General features: G+C 36.3%; 1 non-coding gene across 1 annotated transcript; it reads right to left on the bottom strand.

Moving 5' to 3' along the window:
* Window positions 1-2,986: 2,986 nt before the first annotated feature.
* Window positions 2,987-3,119, bottom strand: LOC111759859 (small nucleolar RNA SNORA31). The gene has a single exon (XR_002793718.2). It is a non-coding gene; the product is annotated as a small nucleolar RNA SNORA31 (small nucleolar RNA).
* Between the last annotated feature and the right edge of the window lie 5,846 nt (window positions 3,120-8,965).

The raw sequence follows: 8,965 nt of genomic DNA, 5'->3' as shown, positions 1-8,965 counted from the left end.
TCGATTAGAATTGGCTGGATTTGGATTTTCACTCCCAGAAAAAATGGTCAAATGAATTCCAACTTTTTTCATTGCATACAATTCATTCCTTGAAACTCCCCTGAATTCTAATCAAGTGATGCTTGCTCTCTTTTATTTTTTCAAGCATTGTGTTTTCTGAAAAGTAATGATGATCTACTTCATGTTTATCTCTTGAATGAGTCTGAGTGCTTTGGACTTGTTTATGCCTTTTCAAGGGCCACGGCACCTGCAGATAACTCCCAGAAGAATCTGACAATTATGGGGTTTCTGCTAACTAAGAATCCAGGCCTGGAAACTCTCCTAGGTGTTTCCTCAGCAGGTGTGTGTCCTCCAGTCTCCTCTTACTAAAATTTCATCTTCATGGATGGCTAATTATATAATATAGAAGTAAAAGGAGATACTTTTTAATTTTTAATTTGAAAAATAATGGATATTAATTCACTCCTTTACTCTAAGGGTCTTATACTGACCCTGCCAAAATCTACTAGACAAACACCATTTCTGCTGGTTTGCAATCATTCATACAGTGGTATTGCTTTTTTGCCTCTTTTGCATTCTTTCCCTCTTCTTCTGGAAAGAGAAACATCCCTTTACTTTTGGAAACCACCATCTCTATACATGTGCTAGGGGATAGGCTAGCCACTTCCCTTCCCATCATCTTATCTTCTGGGGGGTATTGGGAGCAGATGACTCAGACATGGTCAATAAGAATTCACAGAATTTTGACCATGACTTGGCACAACTTTGCTGGACCGTCCAGAGTCCTTACTTGCTAGAACTATGGCTGACAAGGTTCTGCTTCTTTTCTCATGAGATAGTGATTGCCAAGGATAACATGAACATGGAACGGTCAATGGCTATTTCTTCTGTTACCATTGCAGGGGAGGGGAAGACCTAAGAATGTAAGAGTGATACTTAAACCAAGGAAATTAGACCACAGGAGGAAAACCAAAGAGGGCCCAGTGACATTACATGCACCTTTGGATGCAAGGTTGCCTAGAGTTGGTAGCATTCCTAAAGTTCTCACTTGAATAAAATGTGAATGGGGTATCTGTCACTTGAATTTAAAATAGTCTCAACTGATTCTCCCATTAATCCTGGATGTCCTTTGTGGTCCTTTTGAGTAGGACCCAGAATTACTTACACAGAGTTTCTGTTAGCAAGGGATGAATTTGAGATAACAAGAGGACATGACTTCTATAAAATAAAACAGCTAATTAGTGGCTTAGTTAGGATGAAGGTAAATCTGATAATCAGAAACTATTCCAACACAATTTGATTTGATTTCTTGTTATTTGAAATATTTTCCTGTAAATTCATGTGTGATATTCTATCAAATGCTCCTTTTAAAATTTCATGCCTTCTTCTAATATGACCACCAAATCTGGATATTGGATAAATACTTAGGCATATATGATCCACTTGGTTTTGATAATTACTGTTACTTATTTTTCTTGTTTTTGCTGTGTCCATATGTTCATGTATTTTTGGTGCTTAAAAACAAATAAAAATATTAATGTAAGACTTTCCAGAAAGTCATTTTGATGTGTGTGAATATTTATATGTTTTATTTAACAATGAGTAATGTTTTTTCTATATTCTATTACTCCTTGCATTGGTTCTGATTGTCCAGAGAAGACAGATGCTCAGTAAAGAATTTATGAATAAAATTTTTGATACAACGTATTGATAACCTTATTCAGAACTCAACTACATAACAATTTAAATCTAAAATTCATTGTAAATAAATAATCAAAAGATGTGGCTAAAAATGTACACAAAATAATTCTTTTCATAACACTTGGGAGAGATATTTAGAAACTGTCTCTACCAATGAAAAGAGTTTTAATTTTGGTAATGGCCATAATAACCAAAATTAATACTTGGTAGCAGATTAAAGATCAATTTTTAAGTAATTAATTTGATAGCAAGGCCTCTCACTCTGCTATTAAATATTTTAAAAATCAAGCTTCATATTGGATATGCATTACAAATCTAAGTTCATAAAATCAAATTTATAAAAAGCAACCAGAAGAAAATGGATAGGTTAGTGAAATTATGGACAATTTACAATTATTTCCTTATACTTGTCAATGCTCTTAGCACACTGCCAACATGTATTGTTTTCTAAGCAGAAAAAAAATCCAAAAACAACAGCCACAGCTGACATGAGTATCATGAAATGTGATCCAACCTACATTGCTGGTTACAGCATAAATCAGTTATTTTAGAATACCTATCTCCTTTAAGCAAGCTCACAATATTTTGATTAATAAAATGAAGCAAACAATCATGAAACTAGAAACATTTAAAGACTAAAGGGATCTCCCTCGCAGTGCTATTTGCCATTGTAAAAAATTCAATGATAACGTAAGGATCTAGCCTCTGGTACACCCATTAATGGGATATAAAGCAACTTTTAAAGTTTTTAAATGATGACCAAGATAAGATCATGAAATAAAAAATTCTTATGATTTACTACAAAGTGGAAAAAGAACATAAAATTACCTATATTTTCAATTACTTCCATGTTATTAATCTAAAGGAAAGTGCAAAATCAAAAATCTATTTTACATAACAACAACAACAAAACAAGACCAAGCAAGGATATATCAAATTATAAACAAATTTCCCCTGATTTATTAGGTAAACTTTTTTAGATGCACAGAAAGAGTTTGGAATACCTAAATTTCCTTTAGATAAAATATGTTTTGAAAATGGTTTACCTCCTTAAGAGGGGAAGACAGAATATTAAAAATAAAAGCACAAATCATATGACACATAAACATAGAAATTTCAAAATTAGGTTTAAAAGTTTCCCTATATGTTTACTATTATGAAGATGTCTTAAAAACCTCCTGTTACCTTATACAGGCAAGTAAAGCCAGGATCTTTTTAGTTCGCTGTTTATAAGTTTATTTCTGAGTTGCAAAGATTACTTCCCTTTCCCTGTGTTTTCAGAATTTCATGTATTCACCCATTCAATCTCGGCTGCCACAACCAGATAGACAGAAAGAGCAAGGAACTTCATTTTCTTGTATCTGTAGTGGGAACCGTAGCAGCAGATATTAACTGCTCCAGGCCTGTCAGAGATGCATAAAGTCAGTATCTTTTTATGCAGCCAATGTCTATATAACAAGTTAATGAATACATGAATACATAAATACCTACCTACCTACTTACACACATACCCATATATTTGTAAATAAATGTTGGTGAAAAACAAGGACTGGAAAGGATGTAATTTCTTTGGGGGCAGAATATAATGGAGTAGGATTATTCAGGAAATTTATTTACAAATGATAAACCGACTTGCTTAAACTACACAAGGGAATTTATTGGCACAAGTAAAGGAAAAGAACAAGTTGTAGCTGTAGACACAGCTGGCTCCAAGGGTTCAATCAAGGCAATATGAAATCAGCCAGACTATTTTCATCACTTAACTCACTCTCCTCTTCTTTAATGCTCTCATCTTTATCTCAGGATCCTCTTTCTTCCTGGTGACATGAAGGCTGCTACCGGCTTAACAGGAATATCATATTTTCTGAGAAATTCTGAGGAAGGATAGCTTCCCTTATCCAGTATTTCCCCCAAAAATGCCCAGAATTGATGTCCATTGGCCTGAGGAAGTCTGACAGCAAAGGAATAAAACCCATAAATAGTGTGTGAAATTAACAAGTAGGCCACTTCTGTGGATGGCAAGGGCTAACTTCCACTGGGAACTCCTTATGCTATAGGCTTAGTGGGGTTTTTTTTCTCTGTTTTGTTTTTGTTTTTGTTTTAAAGACTTATTTATTTATTTCTTCCCCACCGCCAACCTTGTCTGCTCTCTGTGTCCATTCACTGTGTGTTCCTGTGCATCTGCTTGTTTTCTCATTAGGCATCTCCAGGAATCGATCCTGGGACCTTCCAGAATGTGAGAGAGGTGATCATTCTCTTGCACCATCTCAGCTCCCTGATCTGCTGTGTCTCCTTTTATCTCTCCTCTGTATCTCTTTTTGTTGCATCATTTTGCTGCACCAGCTCTCCACATGGGCCAGCAATCCTGTATGGGACAGCACTCCTGCATGGGGCAGTACTCTGCACAGGCCAGCACTCCATGGGGGCCAGCTCGCCATACAGGCCACCTTGCCTTCACCAGGAGGCCCTGAGCATCGAACCCTGGACCTCCCATATGGTAGACAAGAGCCCAATTACTTGAGCCACATCTGCTTCCCAAGACCTAGTGTTTGATGTGGTTTTTTTTCTCTTCATTTTTTATTTTTTTAAAAGATACTTAGTTTACATGTTATAGAGAATATATAGAGGATTCCATATGCCCTGTTCCCCATACCTCCCACATTTTCCCAAATATAACAATATCTTTCATTAGTGTGGTACATTCATTGCAATTGACTTGTTGCAATCTGTCATTGTAATGTCATTCAGGATGATTCCGAAGTCCCCAAAATGCCCCCATACTATCCCTTTTTTCCCTCTCTCTACCCTCAGAACCTTCAGTAGCTACTGCCTCCACATCAATGATATTTCTTCCTGGCCTAGTGTTTTAATCTACTGCCTGGAAAATACCTATTTAACAAATAAATGAAGGAGTGAATGAATGAAATATTGACCGAGTAAATGAATCCTTAATCAATTCAATTTTAATTTCCATGCATATTCCATTTATTCTCAATTTAATTGTCACACCTGCAAAAAACAAATAAGCAAACTCTAATGGCAGTACCACTGATACCTGTGGGATTTTCACAATAGGCCAGGACAAAACGTGTTGGGGATGGTAACACAACACTACACATGTAATTAACACCACCAGATTATATATCTGAATAGTTTTTTGTGAGAAAAACATTTTTTTTTTAAAGACAACCATAGGACTATGAAACAAATAGTAAACCATAATGTATTAGTCAGCTAAAGGGGTGCTGATGCAAATTACCAGAAATCTGTTGGGTTTTATAAAGGGTATTTATTTGAGGTAGAAATTTAAAGGCCATAAAGTATAAGTTACTTCCCTCACTAAAATCCGTTGCCATGTGTTGGAGCAAGATGGCTGCTGTCATTCAGTCTAACTCTTCTTCTTAAGGCTCTGTGGTCCCAGCTTCTTCCAATATCAGCTGTAGGCTGTGCTATGTCTCAACTCTCTCCCCAGTTGGTTTCTCTCTGGGCTCAGCTGCTCTGCTCTCTCCACAAGGTCAGCTGTAAACTATCAGGCGAATGGCTCCCCTCTCTTGCCAAGGCCTCTCCCGTGCCTAACAGAGCCCTCTCTCTTCCTCACTGTTCTCCTGTGGGTTTACTTCCTGGAGTTCCAGCTCCAAAACGCCAACCTCCCTTCTCTGATGTGACCCAATCAAGCCTTAATCATTATTTAATCAAGTAAAAGTGAAACCTCTGAGCTCAATATAATCCAATATGCCCAGAGGAACAGACCAGTTTACAAACAATCCAATATCTATTTTTGGAAATCATAAACAATATCAAACTGCTACACCACACTAAAGTTAAAATGGGCGAGTATATGCGAACTCTCTATTTTGTACATGATCTTTTCTAATAGAAAAATAAAAAATTTAAATTTAAAGCTGTTAATGGGTGAAGCAAAGGCTGTCCTCAGTCTGCTGAGCTTCTTGTCAGGCACAGAAGCTGCCTTGGTAATCTCCACAGGAGCCAGGATTCTCTTTACTCTCCACTTACAGAAATCACTTCAAAGAGATAATATCTTAATGACAAAAGACACCAGAGTGCATGGAAATTGAATGTTCTAATCTTTTGGGCACTGTACACTAGAAGTAATGGTCATATGCTGAAAATAAAATTAATTTAATTCCTTAGCTTAAATTAAAACATAAGAGATTTGCAATCATTGGATCCAGAAGTTAAGCAATTTGCTTACGGTTGAGATGGAATGCTAACTTGAGTCCTTTGACTCTCAACCCAGAGTTCTAACTGAAGGTTAACATTTGAAGTGTAATCCAATAAGTGATTACAGATTACAGTGGTTTTTCAAACTTCACTGTCCATCAGAAGTACTAGAAACATCTTTCAAAAATTCCAATGCCTACATCAAATCTCCAATAACCAAATTTAATTAGTTAGCATGGGGTGAAACATTGGCATTTTTAAAAACTAATTCTAATGTGGAACCATTGCTAACAATCACCAAGAAAGTTGATGGTAAGGATGAAAAAAAAAATTCTTTTTCAAAGCTTTATTAAAGGGAATCAAGCAATCATCACACTTTATTATATCCTGTTGTGTATACAAACAGGAAACATAATTTCTATACTTACTGTATTTTCTAACAGATTCCCCAGAAAGATGCATCACCAAAATAGCTAATGACTAAGAATAATACAAACCCTTTTCACAGAAGCTGATAGCCAAATAGCTGAAATTTCTAAATTCTCTTAGCTGAATTCCTTTTATTATACTTTATTTTGACATTGACATTTAGCCAAAGTATTCCATCTGAACTGTAAAGACTATAAAGTTGCCCTTAATTGTTTTTTTTAATTATCAAAGTCTGTTGATCATATTATGATATTTATCTTATTTGCACTTTAGGTAAATGTGAAATGATCGCATGCTAATTCATCCAGTATCTTGCTATCAATTAACAATATGGAAGGTTTAATTTAATGTTGGCTTGTTCAAGTGCCTGGAGATGCATAGGTGAGAATGCATAAGATTCTAATCTCTTTTCATAAGTCACAGTTGAATTAGTATCACACATCAGTGTATCATCTTTTCACAGTTTATCCTTTTTCAATCAATTCGCGTTTCACCTTGTTAGTTCTGACAGAAGGGAAGTAGAAATGCCAAAAGCTGTTGAATAAATGTAGCATTGAGTCAGACATATTTCAGCTGCAGACAACAAAATCCAATTGGGCTTCTTGGGTAATGTTGCTGTTCCTTTTATAGCCTTTAATTAGACTCGATATTGCTTTTTATTTGCAAAGTTTTAGTATAAAGTAAATGCTCATTTTTAAAAAGAGAAGGGAGAAAACCCTCTTGTATTTAATCATGCCAAACAAGCTCTTTAGACAATTTGTTCAGAAATTTCTCTAATTAAAGCTTGCCCTCCAGGTAATGTGGTGATCAGATCTACCAGTGGGTATAAATTAGGGACATTATGTAATTAGCACTAAGACCACAAATGGAAGTAACAGCTGGGTGGCTGAGAGGAAAGCAAATAAACAGCTCCTAGGTGGCTCCTTAATATTAAGAAGGTCTTCTAGGAGCATGTGCTGTATTGATGACTAGTTCCTTAGCTCAAGCAAAGGGATATTTTTCTCAGACTTATTCCAAAAGATTAAACTTGAATATGTTTAAAACTTCTGTGAATGGATAAGAATTTTTAACTTTAATTCAGAAATAGATATTGGTTTCTATAATTTGAAACTTTCTGAACATTGTTTAAACTAATTTCATCTGGACAGAAAAATGTCAGGAAATTAAGAAAAAGATATTTTGATGCTAACATAACATTTCCCTAGGATAACTAAAAAGGGGGAGGCCCATGACTTTTTAAATAGGAGCTAAGAGCAACAATATGGCAGTATGATTTTCTATTTGAATCCAGGTTTGAAAACTAGTTCATATAAAGATATATACATGGAATTTCATGTTGTAGTATCTATTTGATAGGATATTGCCACATGCTGTGTGTTATCCACTCCTTACCCACCACTCCATCTTCTTCCTAAGGTCAGCTCAAAAATCACTGCTTTGAGCAATGTTTTGTTTTGTTTTGCCTTTGTGTTTTTATTTCTTTATTAGAGAAGTTGTGGATTTACAGAATAGTGATGCATAAAATACAGATTCCCATATACCACCCTATTATTAATACCAACTTTTTATCCCTTTCTGAGTTAAATTCCATTGCTCCCTTCTCACCTCTAACATCACAGCAGTTATTCACGCTTTGTATCTTGAAAAGGTAAGTCATTGTTTTTTCCTGATGGTTCTTTGAAGAAACATTACCTAGAGGGACACCAATAGGAATCATTTCTTAATAGTATGTCTGGGGAAGCGGACTTCGCCCAATGGATAGGGTGTCCGTCTACCACATGGGAGGTCCGCAGTTCAAACCCCGGGCCTCCTGACCCGTGTGGAGCTGGCCCATGTGCAGTGCTGATGCGCGTAAGGAGTGCCCTGCCATGCAAGGGTGTCCTCCGCATAGGGGAGCCCCACGCGCAAGGAGTGCGCCCCGTAAGGAGCCGCCCAGCGTGAAAGAAAGTGCAGCCTGCCCAGGAATGGCGCTGCACACACAGAGAACTGACACAGCAAGATGACGCAACAAAAAGAAACACAGATTCCCGTGCCACCGATAAGGATAGAAGCGGTCATAGTAGAACACACAGCGAATGGACACAGAGAACAGACAACTCGGGGGGGGGGGGAAGGGAGAGAAATAAATTTAAAAATCTTAAAAAAAAAATAGTACGTCTGTGTTTTGCTGAGTATCTGAGATTTGAGGGAAAATATGGAAATGGGACAAAAGTATTACATCTCACATTGTCCAGGTAAATGTTTTTTCAAGCTAATGAAATGGGGCATGAAGTATAAGGAGTTCAGTGAAATGTACTGGGTCTGAAAGAAACGACATGGGATTTTTAAAAAAATTCATGTTCAGTTTTCATCTTTCTGAAAAGCATAAAGTCAGGATTTGCTTCCATTTTTATTTATAAGGTACTCTTTGAAAGAAACATTTCAACCTCAAACAGCATTGCAATCTCAACAGGGGGCAGACTTCTGTGTAATTTTTAATTGTAAGTAATTTGACAAGCTTCATTTCATCATGATGGCATCCTCTCTCATTGTGTTCATGGAATGCTCATTGATAAGAACAGGAGTTCCAGCAAATTAGCTCAGGTGAGATCAGCCCAAAGTGATATTGAGATCTATTAGATCAAACACAACTAACAAATCTAAATATTCTTTA

The sequence above is a fragment of the Dasypus novemcinctus genome, chromosome 3 (genome assembly GCF_030445035.2).
Source record: "Dasypus novemcinctus isolate mDasNov1 chromosome 3, mDasNov1.1.hap2, whole genome shotgun sequence".
Lineage (NCBI taxonomy): Eukaryota > Metazoa > Chordata > Mammalia > Cingulata > Dasypodidae > Dasypus > Dasypus novemcinctus.
This window is presented reverse-complemented; position numbering and strand designations above follow the sequence as displayed.